This window comes from Balaenoptera borealis, assembly GCF_965194805.1.
Source record: "Balaenoptera borealis genome assembly, chromosome: 17".
Lineage (NCBI taxonomy): Eukaryota > Metazoa > Chordata > Mammalia > Artiodactyla > Balaenopteridae > Balaenoptera > Balaenoptera borealis.
The window spans coordinates 55,184,214-55,206,695 of record NC_138876.1 but is presented as its reverse complement, the minus strand read 5'-3'; the positions used below and the strand labels follow the sequence as shown (position 1 = coordinate 55,206,695).

The window sequence follows — 22,482 nt, the reverse complement described above, 5'->3', positions numbered from 1 at the left end:
TCATTTACAGGAAGAAAAATGGAAAAATGCAAGCACATGGAGACTAAACAACATGCTGCTAAAAAAGCAATTAGCTAATTAAGAAATCAAAGTGGAAATCAGAAAATACTTTGAGACAAATGAAACAAAACTTTCCAAAATCTAGGGGACACAGCAAAAGAAGTTCTAAGAGGGAAGATTTTAGAGGTACAAGCCTACTTCAAGAAACAAGAAAAATCTCAAATAAACAGCCTAACATACCATCTAATAGAATCAGAAAAAGTACAGAGCCCAAAGTCAGAAGAAGGAAGGAAGTAATAAAAAACAGGGAGGAAATAAAATAAAGACTAAAAAAGAATAGAAGAGATCAATGACAAAGACCAATTTAAAAAAAAAAAAGTTTTAAAAATTGATAAGCCTTTAACCAGGCTCATTAATAAAAAAGAGAGAAGACCAAAATAAGCAAAGTAAGAAATGAAGAGGAGAAATTACAACCAATATCACAGAGATACTAAAAATCATAAGAGAATACTACTTATAGCTATATGCCAACAAATTAGATGACCTAGAAGAAATGGATAAATTTCTAGAAACATACTATCTTCTAAGACTGAATCAGGAAGACGACAATCTGAACAGACCAATCACTAGTTATGAAATTGAATTAGTAATCAAAAAACTCGCAGCAAACAAAGTCCAAGACTGGAAGGCTTCACAGGGGAATTCTACCAAATGTATAAGGAAGATTTAACACTGATCTTTCCCAAACTATTCTCAAAGAATTGAAAAGGAGGGAACACTCCCAAATTCATTATACAAGGCCACATTACCCTGATACTAAAACCAGACAAAGACATTACAAAGAAAAGAAAATTGCAGGTAAATATCTCTGATGAATAGAGATACAAAAAAATATGTTCCGTCTATACCAACTTTGATAAGAGTTGTTTTCTTTTTTTAATTTTATTTATTTTATTTATTTATTTATTTTATGGCTGTGTTGGGTCTTCGTTTCTGTGCGAGGGCTTTCTCTAGTTGCGGCAAGCGGGGGCCACTCTTCAACGCGGTGCGCAGGCCTCTCACTGTCGCGGCCTCTCTTGTTGCGGAGCACAGGCTCCAGACGCGCAGGCTCAGCAATTATGGCTCACGGGCCTAGTTGCTCCACGGCATGTGGGATTTTCCTAGACCAGGGCTCGAACCCGTGTCCCCTGCATTGGCAGGCAGATTCTCAACCACTGCGCCACCAGGGAAGCCCCTTGATAAGAGTTTTAATCATGAATGGATGTTGATTTTTTTGTACCTGTTGAGTTGGTCATGTGATTTTTATGCTTTGTGTTGTTAATATGGTGTATCACATTGATTGCTTTGCAGATACTGAAACATCTTTGCATCCCTGGAATAAATCCCACTTGATCATGGTGTATGATCTAAATATATTGCTGAATTCAGTTTGCTAATATTTTATTGAGTATTTCTTGACATTAGTATTTTTTTATTGTCCCTTAATTTGAATTTCTCTGAAGTTTCTTTGTGGTTAAATTCAGTTCATGCATTTTGGCAGGAATAACAACTAGCTGCCCATTATTCCATTATTGGTTAGGTTAGCTTTGAAAACTTGGCTAAGATGGAATTCTTCCATTTTCTCCAATGTGGCAACTATTTTTTCCTTTGATATTAGTAGATAATTTCTAGGGAAAAACTTTTTAAATATTTTATCAAATTTTCACTCAAATTTTAACAGCTATTGAGCATTCTTGTGTGAATCAATTATTATGATGATAGCAGCAAAATGATTTTTTAACTTCATTATTTCTTCTGGTTTTACTAATTGACATTCTATTGTGCAGAGTTTTTAAATCTCTGGTGCAGGACTGCATCCTCACCATCAAACCTCTCTCTGAAATATGAAAGAAAACAAACAAAAAAAGTCATTATTTAGCCTGAAATCTGATTTTTATGGTATTTTCTCTTAAAATATAAAAAGTTCTTCCAATGTAAGGGTAAAGTCTACTAAGCATAATGTTGGTAAAGTATAAATCCAATATGTGTTTAATGTTAAACATTAAATACCAGCATGGTCCCTTTTTAACTCAGTTGTATTTCTCGTGCTCACTGATTAACATGACCTACAATTTTTAAAACACAATAATCACAGTATTTCTGAAAAACAGAAAAACCTGAGTAAAATTATATGTTCTGTAAGATGAGTGCTTCCTAAAGCCCAGAGGGACTTACAGCTGTGTAATTCCCACATTTTACAGATGAGGAAACAAAGTCCCCAAGTGGACAAGTTATTTACACAAGATCACATCAATAATTAATTAACTAAAAAAAAAGAAAAAAGGCCCAGAGCAGAGATCTCCTGCTTTTATATGTTACATTATCTAAAAGGCATGTTAATTAAAAAAATAAAATTTTATAACACAAAATGGTTAAAAAACAAGCTTCCTTATTTCTCTTCAGATAGTTTTGTTAAATCTTTTGAGAGTCAAATAGGAAAAATTATCATGACTAATGACTTTTTGAAAACTGTTAAAATTGCAAAAAGGAGAACACCAAGCTCCCAAAAGCAATGGGATTTTTTTCCCAGGAAGCAGAGCTTTCAGAAAAAGAGGTGTGGGGACTTTTCTGTCTCCCAAAGAGATACTGAAATACTCCTCATTCAGCAAGAGAATCATCCCAGCTGTTCAGGCTGTGTGTTCAGTGGTGTCCATGCCATGTGCTCTTAGTCATGTAGAGACAAGGATAGCTTTCCTGGAAGTGGAGCACAGTGCTTTGTTCTCTATCTTCTGATCCACCTACTGTCTCAGCAGCATGAGATGCCTGAAGAACTTACTGCCAGCAGAGTTTATAACCCAGCCTTTCTATCCCTGGTATTCTAAAGTAGACCTCCTAAGAAAGGATTTTGTTTGATGATTTTGCAGTCTTGGGAAATTTTGATTTTTTGAGGTTTCAGGACATGGTTTCAGTGTATATTAGAATAACAGTTATCCACTTTATTTCCTTAACTGGAATTGTGCTTAGTTACAGGAAGAAAGAGGTTTGGAACAGACTTGTGAATACTCTCAGTGATAACCTTCTGAAGACACTGATGAAGAAAATTGAAGAAGGCACAAGTAAATGGAAAGATATTCCACGTTCATGGCTTGGAAAAATTAATATTGTTAAAATGTCCATTCTACCCAAAGCAATCTACAGATTCAATGCAATCCCTATCAAAATTCCAATGGCATTTCACAGAAATAGAACAAACTCTTAAAATTTGCATGGAACCACAAAAGATCCCGAATAGCCAAAGCAACCTTGAGAAAGAAGAACAAAGCTGGAGTCATCATGCTTCCTGAGCAGTATCATATCCACATAAAAACAGACACATAGATCCATGTAACAGAATAGAGAGTTCAGAAGTAAACCCACACATATATGGATAATTAATTTATATATTAAGATATCATTCAGCCATAAAAAAGCATGAAATCTTCCCATTTGCCATGACATGGATGGACCTTGAGGACATTATGCTAAGTGAAATAAGTCAGACAGAGAAAGACAAATACCATATGGTGTCATTTATATGTGGAATCTAAAAAATGAATAAACAAACTCATAAATACAGAGAACAGATTGGTGGTTGCCAGCAAATACATTGGTGGGGGCTGAGTGAAATAGATGAAGGTGGTCAAAAGGTACGAACTTCCACCTGTAAGTAACTCATGGGGACAGACTGTAGTTAACAACAATGTATTGTATATTTGAAAGTTGCTAAGAGAATAGATCTCAAACGTTCTCATCACAAGAAAAATATTGGTAACTATGTGTGGTGATGGATATGAACTAGACTTACTGTGGTGATCATTTCACAACAAAATTGCTGTACACCTGAAACTAATATAATGTTGTGTTTCAATTACATGTCAATTAAAAGAAGAAGAACAGAATGCTTTGGCATATTTTTTACTGGTTACTTTTCCCCTCCCCCTGCTGGAAGCATAAGGGCATTTTTCTCTGATACTCATTGTGGGGACCTGGTAAAGTTCTTGGAAGTAAAACTCACAAAAGTGTGATGGCCTTCTTATGACTGGACCCCTTGAAGTTTTCTCTCTCAGACTTGTCCACATGAAACTTTTAGCAATTCGTCGACTGCATTTTAGGTTTTCCTACCCTAATACTGGTCCTTGCAGAGGTTTCTGCTGGTGAATTTCTGCTCCGGTAAGTTGTGATTCTCTGTATCTTCCTGTCTGTCTCTCATATTTTGGGCTCAACAGTTTTCCCAGTGACCTCACTTCTCTAACAGATCTAAAAAGAATTGTTAATTTTTCAGTTTGTTCAGCTGTAAAGAGCTATTGTTAGGACAAACTGAAGACTTCTGTGCTCTTTAGATGCCACACTAGAAACCAGAGCTCTTGAGGTAATATTTTAATTACCTTCCTGAGCTCCTTCGTCTGGGTGTTAATTTATAGTCCAGAGTCTCTTTCTGCTCTATTGAACTGTTTAAATAGCTCAAGATCACCATCCTCTCCCTCCTGCTAGCAGCAATGTTTTACATAGATTTTCTGTACAAATCTATTCCCTGACAGGATAAGGGCACATAGGAAACTTCAGCCCAAGCTCACTGCTTCCCTTTTGCCCCAAAAGCTTCCAAGCCCCGAGACCAGAACATATATCATCCAGATCCTAATAAACTGGATAGTATGCTTCCTGGCTCTCCTAAGAGACCTACACATATCCTTGTCCAGACTCCTCTACTCCCAATTTTTTAATCACCATATCTGGTTTTGGTATCAACAATACAGAGAAAATAGAAAAAGGGCCCACATTTCACTCCCACCCCCATCTCCAGCCACAGATGCTTCCACATGCAACTTTTATTACGAAAACAAGATGATTTAGAAAAAGGAGAAGGATAGGGTCTGTGTAACTCTAAAATTTGTTCTATTTCTACCATTACATGCTTTAGGAAGGAAATATATCGACAGACCAGACTAAGAATAAGGGCCTCAAAACACATGCCTTCCTAAAGTTCAGTATGTATTCCTCATCTGACTATGAAATGACATTAACAACAGAATTTACTTTTGTGTCATCAACTGTGCCATCCTCTTTCTCACAGATGGGATATAGGTACTGGCACAAAGGTCATAGACATAGGCACTCCGTTAGAACAGTGTGCATTCTTTCTGCATGAACTGATCCCAAATGAGGATAAAAATTTCCTGACCATCTTCCCCACTCTCAAGCCATGGATTTTAAACAATGCCAAAAGAATTGAAGTTCCACTGTGTCTAGAATCTTTGTCTATTTTGTATACTGATATGTACAGAGCACCTAAAACAGTGTACAGTTTAGGCACTTCATAAATATTTGTAGAATGGCAGAGAAGACATTGGTTTAATATACCAAATCTTGGAGGCAGTGTTCTGGAGCTATAGCTCAAAGAAGCACTCTAATAATGTAAAAAATCCATATTAATAAAAAGTCTGATTCCATTTTGATGTTTGACTGTTGACAGCTCTTAAGTTCCACTACTCCCCTTTCCTTTTCTGCCCCACATCTGGACAAGCTGATAAGAAAGCCTGCTGTTTCTTCCATTGGCACCAATAGGAACTTAAAATCACACGAGCGTCATCCCATTCAAATGGGAACTCTCACCTCGGCCCTACTTCCTCACCACCATAGAACATCAAGTTAGTAACTCCTGTCTGCCCTCTCAAAACATTTTTGGACCTGCTTGGGATCCTACCCTGTCTCCTCATGAGAGTCTCATTATGAGAATAATGAACCCTTCCATATCCTCTTAGTGCATGTATGTCATCATTAGTTTTGATATCTGAACCAAATTTTGGATGGCAGGGGTAGTGTGTCCATCCCATCTCAGTGGGGTGACTACATCTTTGAAGATTAGTTTTTTATCTTAAAAGAGCATGTTAATTTTATATTCTATTCCATAATATTTGCATGTTTAAAATAAATGCTTCAAAATAAATTCTGAATGCTTAAATAAATGCTTCAAAAAGTTTCCCCAAAAAAAGTACTTTGAGTGAAATTGACACCTCAGGAAGATGAATAACATTTAACCCATGGCTTCACCTATTCCCTGGCATACAGTTATTTGAGCAAAGAGTATTTCAGTTTGAGAGGTATAGATGCAGTCCTATTCCATTAATTTATAAATGACAGAAACTAATGTCAAGAAAACAAAAGAAATTTCTAAGGTCACGCAGCCAACCGGAACAAAGATCCTTTGACTCCAATATGTCAAATATTTCCAAAATCTAGTTTATTGTTTTTATTTTGATATATATCTAACATTCATCTAATGCAATCAGGGAGTTTGTATAAATTATTCAGAAGCACAGTCAAGCATAAACACCGATTACAAATTACTATTTTAGGAATTAAAAGTATCGAGACAAAGGGTGAGTTACAAGTAAACGGCTACAAAAAAGCAATCACCATCTTTTCATGTACCTGTTAGCCATTTGTATGACTTCATTGGGAAAATGTTTATTCAAGTTGTCTGCCCATTTTCAATTGGATTCTTTGATTTTTTGCTATTGAGTTGTATGAGTTCCTTCTATATTTTGGATATTAACCCTTATTAGATAGATGGTTTGCAAATATTTTCTCCCATTCCATAAATTGCCTTCTCATTTTTCTGGGTGTTTCTCTTGCTGTGCAGAAACTTTTTAGTTTGATGTAGTCCCACTTGTTTATTTTTGCTTTTGTTGCTTGCACTTTTGGTTTGATAGCCAAAAAATCATTGGTAAGACCAATTCAAGGAGTTGATTTCTGTTTTCTTTTAGTTTTACAATATCAGGTTTTATGTTTAAGTCTTTGATCCCTTTTCAAGTTAATTTTTGTGAGTGGTGTAAGATAGGGGTCTAATTTTGCATGTGAATATCCTATTTTTCCCAACACCTTTTATTGAAGAGAGTGTCCTTTCCCCATTGAGTATTCTTGGCTTCTTTGTCAAATACTAGCTGACTGTACATGCATGCATTTATTTCTGAGCTCTCAATTCTGTTCCATTGGTCTATGTGTCAGTTTTTATACTAGAAAAAGAAGTACAGACTATTCCCAAAGAGTTTTGCTTGTAACTGTAGTAATATGTCTAGAGATCTTCAGAATACTGTTCTCACAGCCAAGACTTGAATTAAAGTCTGATTATTGAGTTGCAATAACCTGTGCTGACAGGCCATTGTTATTGTGCCACTTGTGAGAGAGGAGAGTGAGGCTAATGACACACTCATGGCTGTGAGTCAGACTTGAGTGCTCCATCAGTCCTAATCCAGTCCCTGCACAAGGGGATGCATCGCTGAGATTGGATAAACACAGGGCCCATGAAAAAGTCACCAAGAAAAAAACAAACCAACTCTTATGGTTTATATTGTTGTTTCTTGGCTTCTTGTGGATTATGGATTTATTTATTTGTAAGTAAAATCATAAATATATATAAAAACATATATGTAAAATACATTAAAATTAGTTAATTTAAGTGAATAGGTGGGTGAACTTGACAAATTAATTTCTTATTCCTTAATTTCCTCATCTATTGGTACTGTATCACAGGTGGTTGATTTGATTTAAAGAGTTAATATAGGGCTTCCCTGGTGGCGCAGTGGTTGAGAGTCTGCCTGCCAATGCGGGGGACACGGGTTCGAGCCCTGGTCTGGGAGGATCCCACATGCCGCGGAGCAACTGGGCCCGTGAGCCACAACTACTGAGCCTGAGCGTCTGGAGCCTCTGCTCCGCAACAAGAGAGGCTGCGATAGTGAGAGGCACGCGCACCGCGATGAAGAGTGGCTCCCACTGGCCGCAACTGGAGAAAGCCCTCACACAGAAACAAAGACCCAACACAGCCAAAAATAAACATAATAAATAAATAATAAATAAAAATTTTTTAAAAAAAGAGTTAATATAAGTGTTAAACACAGTTCCCATCACATAGTAGGTGCCATGTAAATATTAGCTATTATTAGTATTACCATGTTGAAGCTCACAACCAGTATACAAAAAGTCTTTATTTATATATGTCTTCTTCTCTAAACAGGAGTTCCTGGAGGATAAAGATCATTAATTCAACAGATTTACTGAGACATACTGTGTACCCCGAGCTGGACCAGATACCAGGGTAAAATGGTGAACAATATACAGACCTTGTCTTAGTCATTCCTGCACATGCACTGATTCACTCTGTACCAGGCAAAAAGCAGATGCTCAAAAGAGTGTGCCCTAAGTCAATAAGTAGCTGAAAATATAGAAAAAAATAAATAATGCTGAAAAGATGAATCATGCCCCTACTAGATAATTAACAAGGGAAATGTAAAACCCTAAATATGTGTACTAAGTGACCTGTTTGTCAAAAACTGAGTCTAATTTGCAACTAATTACAAAAGTTTTTAAAGGACCTTAGAGAAGCTGAAGCACTCTGTATATAATGTAGATAGTGAAAACTAAAATAACCAAATTATGAAACTAACATTTATGGATACCTAAGGTATGTCAGTTATACTACCAGGAGTTTTGTATTAGTATTTGCTTCATCAATAAATTACCTTATTTAATTCTATTAAAGAAAAAAATAAGGATTATCAGTCCCATTTTTCAAAATAACAAAATCGAAAGTCATTGAGTGACATAGATGTGCTAGTAAGTGGCAGATGTGTGTGTGATTCAAACCAAGATCTGCTAACAAGTGGCAAGCATGTGATTCAAACCTTGTATTTTTTGTCATTCTTTACAAACTTCCTTATGGTACAAACTTTAAAAATTACTTGTTTAAGGATCAAAATTAATGAGGTTACATATCCATAGAAGAAACCTGACTTGGAATTTTTCATCTCATTCCCAATTAGCTGTGTCTAAAATGTTTAATTGTGCATAACTTTTTAAATGCTTAACATGTAAAACATAACTCTAATATTATCTCAGACACTTTAGTTCAATTTGCTCACAAGTTAATTTTTTTATTATGTTAAGGGCTGTGACAAAATCTATTTGAGTAAGAGAGGAAGAGGAAAGTAAAGCACTTAACTATAAGAAGATTGGCTGAAGCCTTTCACAAGTATGAACAGAGTAAAAACTGTGAATTTATGTTAGCTTTTAAAATTAAGTTTCAGACTTAAGAAAATGAAGATGGGAGAAAGTACTCAGCTTCAACGGGTAATAAGGTATTTCCATGGAATGATTTTTTATTCAGTATCATAATGGGTGCAGGAATATTTGTTGCTCCTAAAGGGGTGTTAAAATACTCTTCACTCAATGTAAGAGTCTCCCTAAGTATTTGGGCTGCTTGCGCCATAGTGTCTATGATGGCTGCCCTTAGTCACGCAGAGCTGGGGACCACATTCCCTAGAAGTGGAGCACAGTATTATTTCCTCAAGAGATCTCTTGGACCCTTTATTGTTTTCTTCTATCTCTGGATCAGTCTATTTAGTACCCCAGCAGGAACTGCTGCACGTGGCTTTTTACTAGCAGGGTATATAATGCAGCCTTTCTATCCTGGATGTTTTTTTCCTGAGATGCCAAAGAACTGTTTAGCATTGGCCATTTTATGGTGCTTGGGAATTCTGAATGATCGAGGAGTGAAGGAGGTGACTTGGTTTCAGACTGTCAGTACAGTTGTGAAAATGACAGTACTCTGCTTCATATCTCTAACTGGAATCGTGTTATTTGTGAGAGGAAGAAAAGAGAACCTAGCCAGGTTTGAGAAAGCTTTCGATGCTGAAGTTTCAGATGCCTCACAGATTGCTGAAGCCTTCTTACAAGGATTATATGCATATTATGGCTGGGGAGTCCTTGTTAAAATAGCAGGTAAAGTCATTATTTTTAAATTATAAAAAACACCACCACGCTATAAACATACAACGGTTAATCAGCTTAATTCTAAGAAAGAAATACTACATTGTTTTAATATAATGTGTTTCTCTCTTGCTTTTATCAGGTGGGTGGGTGGAAATGCATTAAACTCTCTACAAATGTGTCTTTCCAGCTTTGGAAAGTGAAATATTTTCCAGATGCTTACAAATTAAAACAAGTAAACACAGAACTGACACAGCTTAAGGACTCCAAGACAATTGCAGTTTTTTACTGAACAAATATTTTAATAGTCTACACTTCGTAGTTACAACAACCCTCAGAGAAAAATTTTAAATACAGAAGATATAAATTAAAATAAAGATAATGTGTAACCAATTATCTTGTATGTACACACATGTGGGGGTCACACTGCACATATACTCTTATAACTTTATTTTACCTAAAGCACATAGTGAGAATTCAAAATATTATTAAATATAAATGCTTTTAAATGAATACACAGTATTCTATCATATGTAATTTAACCATTTTTCAAACTTTTTCCCATTGTTGGATCCCAGAGTTGTTTCTAGTTTTTCACTTTAAAATTTTACACTCATTGTTCCAATCACATCCTTTTATGTAAATCTTTGTGGGTTTCTCATTGCTTTATTAGAAAAAATCTTGAAGTAAAATTACTAAGTGAAGTATACAAATATTTAGAAATGTCTTGAGGAATATTGCCAAATTGCCTTCCAGAAAGGCTTTACAAATATATCTATCAGTGTGAATTAAAATGACTAGACTTGGCTTCATCAAACTTGTTCATTCTTTAGTCACCTAGAGCTGTGAAAATCAAATTTCAGTGTTATAACTCATTTTTTCTTCAATTTCTAATGGGAGGGAAGAGTTTTGCAAATGTTCATGACCATTTGTGTTTCTTCCTTGTAAGACAAGTAAATGGTTTTCCCAGTTTGTTGTTTGTTTTTTATTTTGTTCATAAGATTTTAAAAATTTCAGTCTTAAAGACTAGAATTTATTTATGTTTATTTAGTTATTTATATAATACCTATAAGTACCAAACTATCCATCTTTTAATTTTTCATTGTTTTCATACTTGAAAAGTCTTTCCCCATCTCAAGGTTTAGATAAATATGTATCTGTGATCCTTTCTCTAAATCTTTATGGTCTTATTTTGCATTTTACTTTTAATACATATGAATTATTTTGAGGGAGCTGCATACTGTGAGTTAATAATATAATTTTGTATTTTCCAAGTAAACATATATGTCAATTTTGGTGTTGGCAATATACACTCAAGTTTAATTTAAGGTTTAACTAGTCTAGAACCTTAATCCAAGGAGTGAAAAGAGCAGGAGAGTCTACCCTAAAGTCCTAGAATATTGTGACCAGATTAACAGATGAGCTATTCCAGCCCTTCATTAACACGTACTTGTAGTTCTATTGAATACAATGATGGCCGTAAGGTAAGGGAAGATTTGCTCCAGTCCTCCTGGCCTAGAATCCAGGTTTTCTGTTATTTTCTTATCCAAAAAAGCTCATGTTGAGTATATCAGAGATACAACATTAAAACCCAGAATTTAGCAAAATTCTGTTGCTACTAGAATCAATAATTTACCCAAGCTTGGTAAATAAGCATTCAACAAAAATGAACTCTTGCTGTGTGCAGTCGTTTCTTTTACTTATTATGTGTTATATTGAAGCCACTTTCAAAGATTATATAATTAGCCATTTTTTATGTGTGGCACTTTTTTTTTCAGGAGAGCTGAAAAACCCTAGTGAGAATATCCCCAAATGCGTGGTTACTGCACTTATCCGTGTGGCACTGATCTACTTATTGGTTAACATTTCCCACCTAGCCGTCCTGATGCCAAAGGAAATCATGTCCTCAGGTATGGCTACACAGAACCAGGGGGAAGACACTCTGTTTCATTCTCCTGAATAAAGGGAGTTTCTAATGTACAGTGGATTTTTTGCATACTTTAAGAGAATTATGCTAAATTAGTTCATGTCTGGATTATTTATTTATCTATTTATTTAAAGGCAAAAGTTCAAAAGGTCAAGCAATCTCTTTTGAGCATATAGTAAAGGGTGAAGTCTAGGAACAAAAATATGGAAAACACCAAAAATTATAAAAGGAAAAAAAGCAGAACACAATGGAAAGAATAGAATAGAACAGAAAAGAATGGGATAGAATAGAATAGAAAATATGAGAATACTTATCAAAATCCATTGGGATATACTTAATAAGGTGTATATGGGTGCTCTGGGATAGCATTTGCCTCCAGGAAATATAACTCATACTTTGTCTCTAGGCATATCCCCAAAATCTATACAGAGCTTGAGTACTTAACTTTTCTTATTACTGAAGTAGAAGTGAATCCTTCCACAATATATATATCTATATAGAGATATATAATTTCAGTTTACCACAAAAATGATTCAAATTTTCAGAATTTTTAAGAATTACTACTTTATAGTAAAGAAACTGATTTTTTGCTCTAAAAATAGACAAACTGAAAGAGCCTCAATTCTCAATTGAACTTAATATATCTAAACAAATATATTAATAAAGTATATATTTTTAAAACTTTACATTTCCAGTTATCATAAGGCCCTAAAGATAAAAGAAAATCAATAATAGGCTCTCATTAAAAAGAAAAAGAATGAAAAGAAAAATAAGGCCTATACTACATCCAAGCTTGAGGCTCCTCAGTTATCTCAACTCTAAAATGACACTATTTACAATAGCCAAGACATGGATGCAACCTAAGTGTTCATCAACAGATGAATGGATAAAGAAGATGTGGTAGATAGATAGATAGATAGATAGATAGATAGACAGACAGACAGACACACTGGAATATTATTCAGCCATAAAATAGAAGGAAATATTGCCTTTTGCAGTAACATGGATGGACCTAGAGATTATCATACTGAGTGAAGTAAGTCAGACAGAGAAAGACAAATATTATATGATATCAGTTATATGTAGGATCTAAAAATCAATACAAATGAATTTATTTTACAAAACAGAAACAGACTCACAGACATAGAAAACAAACTATGGTTACCAAAGGGGAAAGTGGGGGGAAGAATAAATTAGGAGAATGGTATTAACAGATACACATCACTATATATAAAAGAGATAAACAACAAGGATTTACTGTATAGCACAGAGAACTGTATTCAATATCTTATAATAACCTATAATGGAAAAGAATCTGGATATAAAACTGAATCATTTGCTGTACACCAAAAAGTAACACGATATTCTAAATCAACTATACATTAATTTTTTTAATATAAAAAATAAAATGAGATGAGTATATTATTTGGTCATATCACTCAGTAGTAGTAATAACAAATGTGAAAATATATGTGAAGGCATTCTGGAACACCTATTGCAAAATAATATTCTCCTTCAGATAGATCACAAATTAATTAAAACAGCCATATATTTGAAATAAAAAAACCTAATTGCAAAAATCACCTTTCAGATATTGAGCTTTTTTCACTTGGTAAGGATTCAGTAACTCTTGGTTTCAATTCTCGTGTGAGTAAAATAGGGAGAAAAATTGTTGCCCTTTGTATTGCATAGCATAATTAGAGTAAGAAAAATCACTTTACAGAATCTACAAAATCAAGTTATGTGAATTATAGTGGTTAAAACACAAGGAAAAAATACTCTGTGGTGATCGTAAACATCCAAAGGTAAGTAATATTTTTCACTGAAATTAGCCCTTTGATGTTAGAAAATAAAACCTGCTACTTCCCAAATTTTATAGAGTAGAAAGATAGTAAATAGTTTCATTCACAAAAATTTTAGACAAGACATGTTTACATTAGTAGACACAGTTTGAGTCAGAGGGTGAAAACCCACAGAACTATCTTCTTAATGTAGTGAATTCAGTAGGACACATACAGATAAAGCCCATATCTTTGCCAGCCCGAGTTTGTGGTCCAGTTTGGGGTTATCATCAAACCAGTCAATTTTCAACAAGTATGCCCTTGAAATAAGAGTGTCAGAGAGGAGCTAGATAAACTCTTCACACATCCCTGGCTGACTGGGGAGCTGCAGGGGAAGACCACGAGAGTCAGGCAGTAAGTAAAAGCCAAAGCAACTTGAAAACTGGCTGAACTTTGAATGTGCTTCCCAACACACACACAGATTGACTGTGAAAGTATGGAAGCCTTATGGATTTGAGATGTTTGAGCATAAATTCTGCTCAAATCATTAACTGACCACTAAGCTATGCAGCCCACAGTAGCAACCTCTAGGAATCCAAACATGAAAATTAAAATTAAAATTAAGAATTAAAATATGAGAAGACATAGTAGCTTCACACCATGAAGAAAACAGGGTTTATCAGTCTACCAGGCAAGTTACAAAAACAACAACAACTCAGGAAAATGTATGAAGAAATAATGGCTTGGGAATTCTGAAAACTGATGAAAAACATTAATAAATAGATCCAAGAAACTCTATGACCCCACAATAAATACAAAGAAGATCAAACCTATACCTATCAAAGCCAAATTGTGAGAGCCAAAGCAAAGCAAAAGAGAAAGCAGCAAGAGAAAAACTACTCATTGTATACAGGGAAGTGATAATACAATGAACAACTGACTTATTTTTTAAAATGGAGGCCAAATAGCAGTGGAATGACACACTTAAAGTGCTGAAAGGGAAAAAAAAAACCTGTCAACCAAGAATATGATATCAAGTGAAAATATCCTTCATAAGTGAAGGCAAAATAAAGACATCACAAGAGAAACAAAAACTGAGAGAATTCATTGCTAGAAGACTTACTGAAGGAAATTCTTCAGGCTGAAGAAAGTAACTTGAATGAAAAGGAAGGAAGAAAGAGAACCAGAAACAGTAAGTATATGGGTAAATATAAAAGACTCTGTATGTGTGTATACACATTTTTCTTTGAATTTTAAAAAAATACCTAAGATTATTTTAAGCAATAACTCTGAAACTTAAGTGTAGGGTTTATAAAATGTATAGATGTAATATATATGACAATAATAGCACAAAGAAAACAGAAGGAAATAAGCTATAGTGGAGCAAAGTCGCCATATTTTACTGAAATTAACTTGAAATTGATTTTGATGAATTTAAAGGTGCATGTTGTAATTACCAGACCAACCACTAAGAAAATAACTCAACAAATCAACAAAGGAATTAAACTATCACATTAAGAATATCTGTTCAGGGACTTCCCTGGTGGCGCAGTCATTAAGAATCTGCCTGTTAATGCAGGGGACATGGGTTCGAGCCCTGTTCCGGGAAGATCCCACATGCCATGGAGCAACTAAGCCCGTGCACCACAACTACTGAGCCTGTGATCTAGAGCCCACAAGCCCCAACTACTGAGCCCGTGTGCCACAACTACTGAAGCCCACACACCTAGAGCCCGTGCTCTGCAACAAGAGAAGCCACAACAATGAGAAGCCCACGCACCGCAATGAAGAGTAACCCCCTCTCACTGCAACTAGAGAAAGCCCGTGCACAACAATGAAGACCCAATGCAGCCAAAAATAAATTAATTTAAAAAAAAGAATATCTGTTTAGGGAATTCCCTGGCAGGAATGGTTAGGACTCAGCACTTTCACTGCCAAGGCCTGAGTTTGATCCCTGGTTGGGGAACTAAGATCCCACAAGCCATATGGTGCAGGAAAAAAAAAAAGAATATCTGTTTAACACTAAAGGAGGAAGTAAAGGAAGAATAGAAGAATGAAAAGACATAAGACATAAAAAACAAATAGCAAAATGACAGGTGTAAATACAACAATATCAATAATATTAAATGAGAATAAGTTAAACATTGCAATAAAAAGGCAGAGACTGTCACACTGGTTAAAATCATCAATCCAACTATATGCTGTCTAAATGAGACACACTTTAGATTCAAAATCGCAATTAAGTATAAAGTAAAAGAATGGAAAAATTTATACATGTAAACATTAACTGTAAGAAAGCTAGGAATAGTAATATTAATAAGAAACAAAATAACTTTAAGACAAAAAGATTGCTAGAGACAAAGAAAGGCATTTCATAATGGTAAAAGGGTCAATGTATAAGGAAGATGTAATAATTATAAATGTATACACACCTAATAACACAGCCCCAAAATACATGAAGCCATACTAATGTAACTGAAAGGAGAAATAGACAATTCAGCAACTATAGTTGCAGATGTCAGTATATCACTCAATAACTAGATAGAAAGTCAATAAGGATATAGAAGATCTGAGCAGCACTATCAATCAAACTGATCTCATTGACATTTATAGATCACTCCACCAAACAGAAGCAGAATATACATTTATTTCAAGCACTTATGGGACATTGTCTAGGATAGACCTAATTCTAGGATATAAAACAAGTCTCAAAAAATTTGAGAAGATTTCTACCGTACAAAATATTTCCTGCAACAGCAGCAGAAACAAAATAGAAACCAACAACAGAATGTAATTTGGGAAATCCCACATATTTGGAAATTAAACAACATGCTTCTAAATTACCCATGGGTCAAGTAAGAAATCACAGGACTCTCAACAACTATGAAGATTTATCCCTGATTGAAAGCTTACAAGTTAGTCTGGCACAGTTTCAGGGAGGCTGGAAATGGAGACAAAGACAATTTATTTTTCATAACAATAGCAGTACCTAGAATGTCATTTTTATGCTGGTTCCCGAACCTCAATTCCCACAAGACAGAGCAAAGAAGGCCAGGTGATACTTCCACATGACAGTAGAAGATCCCCAAACTTAGGGAATCCAAATCTTTTATAATATCTTTTATAAGTCTCTCTTCAGAAGGTAGGTTCCAGGAATGGTTCTAAAAGACAAAAGATCATTATTGTCCTTCCATCCCCATATTTTTCAGAGTCTAAATGTTCCCTCCTGGGCTCCCACAATTGCCACTGTAAGAGAACTTAGCAAAGCAGGTACTCAACCAAGCATTCATTATCCTTGTAATCTCTGACCATGTCAATCCAACAAGAGAATCCAGGTGCATGAACCAAAATTAATTTTGAATCCTCTTGGCTTCCTTATGGTCAGCTGCTGTCCAGATGTTATACCAACCAGGTGAGATTGGGGTTGCTGTGTGAGGAAAAGAAGAAGCACAAAATCCAGCAGTGATCAGGAAAGCCTCCTGAGTTTTCAAAATAGGTCTATATAACTTCCTATCCTATTCTCCCTGATCATCACCCAGGAAGCAGCCAAGAGTAGACGATCACTCTCTAGGGATGGTTATATTCAGTGACCAAACTACCTGACCAAGGTGCATGGACCAGAAGAATGTGAGAGAGGAAGAGTCAGAAATATTTCCGTGTTAATTTTTGAGGAAGCCATCCAAACACTAAACGATATCAGATGTATTCAAAAGCCATATATGAAAGATACATTGAATATCTTTGCCTCCAGCACATTGATGTGTCTTTGTGTTGTACACAACTGTCAGATTTTTGAATGGCCAAACACATAACACAGATTAGTTTCAAGGGCCACAGTAGTGTGGCCAGAGTGGGCTGATCAAATTGGAACGGCAACACTGTAACCTGAAAAAGTGCCAACAGCTATCAGTTGTCACTCCCAAGAGAGGGTCAAGGTACAATGTAGTCAATTTGCCAGGAGTGAGCAGGGACATTATGTTGTGCAAGTGGCCTCCCTCACTGTGAACAAATGGTCAAATCTTGGCAGAAGTCACAGTGTGACTGTCACAGTGTGACACATTTGGTGTTAGCCTCTGTAGCAAAATATGGAGTCCTTTTTCTTATGTCCAATGTATGGTGGTAAATGTATTGCCATGTCTAGAAAGATGATGAATTCAGACATCAATCATGGCAATCTGGAAAGTGCAGTATCATTCAACAGCTTTATTCCAATTATTCTCATCAGAGAAGGGGCTCAGTGGACAGAACTTAAGGCTATTCTCATAGCCCATGCCAATTCCCCCCTTGATGAACCTTGCTATATTTCTAATGACTTGAACTATCGTCAATGGCCTGGGTGCTTGGCCTGTCACTTGGAAAACTACAGACTGACAGATTAAAGACACCCCTCTCTGGGACCATAAACTATAGAAAGAAATAATGGCTGCTGATTGAATAATCTGATGATTGGTCACCCATTACTGAGTAGAGTATCCTTGTCTATTTTCCATTCTGCATAGCTGGTGCAAAGGTTAACAGCTGTAGCAGCCTAGTGGGCACCATAAGGTTTCAGCTTAGCTAACCTATCAGTGGACCATGCCCAGACATTTACAGGAACCCTTGTGAACCAGCAACTCCACAACTCAATGTACCCCATTGAACCAGAAACTCCACTTCAGTCAGCAAACTGGGATGTAGCTTATACTTTTTCATGCAAAACCAAAATGCCACTGGGCCAGGCTAGCTATGTTCTTGAATATGCCATTTCCATTTGATAAGAGAGATTTGCTGGGCTCTTCATACCTTTTTAATAATTGAATACAATTTGATTCATCCCAAAATGAGAATATTAGGCTGGAAAGTCACAAGGCCTCCATGAGTCAGGTGTTCAGTTTTACAATATCCCAGTAGCAAGCTAATATTTTTTTCAAATGGAGTTTACCTGGTGGTTGTGTCAAGGAGGAAACAAGTCAAAAATCTCAAGGGCCACCTCCAACTATAAGGTGCCTCTCTTTGCCAGGAAATGCAATAGAAAAAAATCATCAGTCACAGAGACTTCTAGGTCAAAGGAGTAATTATGGTTGTGGATCCTGAAAGGTAGAAAGTGTGCCATAGCTTGTTGGACAGCTTTCAATACAGCCTGTTGATTTGTTCCTCCACTCAAAGGATACTGATCTGTGAATTAGCTGATACAGAAGACCAAGTAGAGTGCCCAAGTGAGATATACAATCTACAACACACAAAGTATCCATAAGGTGCTGGGTTTTCTTTTAGTAGTAGGGGACCAGAGACAATTTTTTTCTTGACTACCAGAGAGACTGAGTGTTGTGAATTTACCTGCATGTTCCCCAGAAACCTTACTTGGCAAACAGTACCATAAATATTGTTGGGATTCATCAGCCTGTTGGTAGAAGTGTAACAATACCAACTCAGGTCTGTTTAGACTGAGGCATTTGACTTGCCCACCAACTGGACATGAACAATACAGTATAAACTGTGGATATTGGATGGCAGACAGTACAGTATAAACTTTGGATATCTTGCAAAATCCTGAACACCAACTGGTGACAAATATCAGGGGAGTTTAGGAATCCCTAGGGGAATACTCTGAAAGTATGTTGAGCAAGTGAGATAGAAAAAAAATGTTGGTAATGTTTGAGACAGAATACCAACCGGCATCAATCTATTCAGTAATTTTTTCCATTACAGTCACAATGTCTGGAATAACCACAAATGGGGCTATAGGAGCAACAATTGAGCATTTGGTAAGAATCCACTGTAAAGCTCCAGATCCCAGAAGCTTTTGTCACTGGGCATAGTTATATTGAGATATTGCATCTTTTACCACACACCCCCCTGCTGCCTTTAAGTTTTCAATCAGGTCTGTGATCTTTCTCCTACTGAGATTCTATGTTGTTTTGTTGAACCACACAAGGAGGAAGAAGGAGAGGGTTTGGAAGGAACGTACATGTTTAATAGTCTCCACATGCCTCTCTACCTGAACAGGAGAATTGCCTCTGGACTTTTTGATCATTTATAGTACAAGTATCTAAAATATCAATACCAAAAATATATTCAACAGTGGAAGCCATGAAAATACAGTACTTTGAATTTGCCCAAAGTGCTTTATTCACAAAGGAACTTCTGTGGGTAGAGGGCTTCACTTCTGCACTGTGAATTCTATCCAGATCCCCCTAGCCGAATCTAGCCCTCACTCCACATTCCTGGTTTTGTTGGTACTTGGGAACCCATATCTAAAAGCCTTCATAAAGTTTCCCAGTATATTTGGATGGGTATAGCCTTCAGGGCAGGGAGACCTCAGTCACACTCCTAATCACCTTTCTCCTCAAGACACCTGAGGTTGAGGGAGAGAAGGGGAGAGACCATGGAAAAAGACAGAGTGGCTTTGTGCCACTAAGATACATTTTTTAATCTTGAATTAACAAAACTGCCTCCAGAAGACAGAGAATATCTGAATAGATCTATATTAAGAAAACAAATTGAATTAATAATTTAAAATCTTCCCACAAATCAAATCCCAGGTCCCAGTAGCTTCTCTGATGAATTGTATCAAACATTTAAGAAAGAAATAATGCCACTTCTAAACAAACTCTTTCAGAAAACAGAAGAGGGAACACTTCCCAATTTATTTTATGGAACCAGTATTTCTATGATACCAAAGCCAGAATAATCCTTTTCACAAAGAAAGAAAATTACATACAAATGTTATATACAACATGTATCATTCTATGAACTACAATGCAACAATTCTTAAAAACATTGGTAAATTGAATCCAGCAACATATAAAAAAGGATTATACACCATGAACAAGTGAGGTTTACCATTGGTTGGTTTAACATCCCAGAATCAATTAATGTTTTACTAATATGGTAACTGACAAAGATCACATTATAATATTGAGATTCATAAAAAGCATTTGACAATGGAACACTCATTCGTGATTTTTAGAAAACTTTGGAAAAAAAGTAGGGATAGAAGGGAACTTCCTCATTTAGATAAAGAGCAGTTTCAATCTACTACTACTAGTCCTTTGTCTTTGCTACAATTACAATTTAATGCTTGCTAAGTGAATTAATTAAAAATACTATACAGTATCAACATTTTGTCAGTTACATAATTAGTGGCTTCTCTTTTTTTTTTTTTTTTTACAGATGTTGTTGCTGTCACCTGGATGGGTGGAGTAATTCCTTCATGCAATGGGCCATTTCAACTGCTGTTTCTTCCTCAATACTTAGCTCCCTTAATTGTACTGTATTTTCAACTTCAAGGATATGGTATATGGCAAGCCAGGAGAGTCAGCTAACTTTGATCCTCTCAACTCTGAATATCCAGTCTTGTCCAGTTGTAGCTGTGATTCAGACGCTCACCTTTTTTTTTTTTTTTAAACCTCTTTAATGGAGTATAATTGCTTTACAATGGTGTGTGAGTTTCTGCTTTATAACAAAGTGAATCAGTTATACATATACATATGTCCCCATATCTCTTCCCTCTTGCGTCTCCCTCCCTCCCACCCTCCCTATCCCACCCCTCTACGTGGTCACAAAGCACCGAGCTGATCTCCCTGTGTTATGCGGCTGCTTCCCACTAGCTATTTTATGTTTGGTAGTGTATATATGTCCATGCCACTCTCTCACTTTGTCCCAGCATACCCTTCCCCCTTGCCATATCCTAGAGTCCATTCTCTAGTAGGTCTGTGTCTTTATTCCCGTCTTGCCCCTAGGTTCTTCATGATGATTTTTCTTTTAAGATTCCATATATATGTGTTAGCATACGGTATTTGTTTTTCTCTTTCTGACGTACTTCACACTGTATGACAGACTCTAGGTCCATCCGCCTCACTACAAATAACTCAATTTCATTTCTTTTTATGGCTGAGTAATATTCCATTGTATATATGTGCCATATCTTCTTTATCCATTCATCTATTAATGGACACTTAGGTTGCTTCCATGTCCTGGCTATTGTAAATAGAGCTGCTATGAACATTTCGGTACATGACTCTTTTTGAATTATGGTTTTCTCAGGGTATATGCCCAGTAGTGGGATTGCTGGATCGTATAGTAGTTCTATTTTTAGTTTTTTAAGGAACCTCCATACTGTTCTCCATAGTGGCTGTATCAATTTACATTCCCACCAACAGTGCAAGAGGTTTCCCTTTTCTCCACACCCTCTCCAGCATTTATTGTTGGTAGATTTTTGATGATGGCCATCCTGACTGGTGTGAGATGATATCTCATTGTAGTTTTGATTTGCATTTATCTAATGATTAATGATGTTGAGCATTCTTTCATGTGTTTGTTGGCAATCTGTATACCTTCTTTGGAGAAATGTCTATTTAGGTCTTCTGCCGATTTTTGGATTACATTGTTTGTTTTTTTGATATTGAGCTGCATGAGCTGCTTGTAAATTTTGGAGATTGATCCTTTGTCAGTTGCTTCATTTGCAAATATTTTCTCCCATTCTGAGGGTTGTCTTTTCGTCTTGCTTATTGTTTCCTTTGCTGTGTAAAAGCTTTTAAGTTTCATTAGGTCCCATTTGTTTATTTTTATTTTTATTTCCATTTCTCTATGAGGTAGGTCAAAAAGGATCTTGCTGTGATTTATGTCATAGAGTGTTCTGCCTATGTTTTCCTCTCAGAGTTTTATAGTGTCTGGCCTTATATTTAGGTCTTTAATCTATTTTGAGTTTATTATTGTGTGTGGTGTTAAGGAGTGTTCTAATTTCATTCTTTTACATGTAGCTGTCCAGTTTTCCCAGCACCACTTATTGAAGAGGCTGTCTTTGCTCCATTGTATATTCTTGCCTCCTTTATCAAAAACAAGGTGACCATATGTGTGTGGGCTTATCTCTGGGCTTTCTATCCTGTTCCATTGATCTATATTTCTGTTTTTGTGCCAGTACCATACTATCTTGATTAGTGTAGCTCTGTAATATAGTTTGAAGTCTGGGAGCCTGATTCCTCCAGCTCTGTTTTTCTTTCTCAAGATTGCTTT

General features: G+C 36.0%; 1 pseudogene across 1 annotated transcript; it reads left to right on the top strand.

Annotated features, from left to right (window-relative positions):
- The first annotated feature begins 4,111 nt into the window (after nt 1-4,111).
- Nucleotides 4,112-20,905, top strand: LOC309614786 (solute carrier family 7 member 13-like; annotated as a pseudogene). Its single transcript, XR_014249795.1, has 5 exons — nt 4,112-4,188; nt 8,030-8,110; nt 9,093-9,792; nt 11,559-11,690; nt 20,641-20,905. The product of XR_014249795.1 is annotated as a solute carrier family 7 member 13-like (transcript).
- Nucleotides 20,906-22,482: the final 1,577 nt, after the last annotated feature.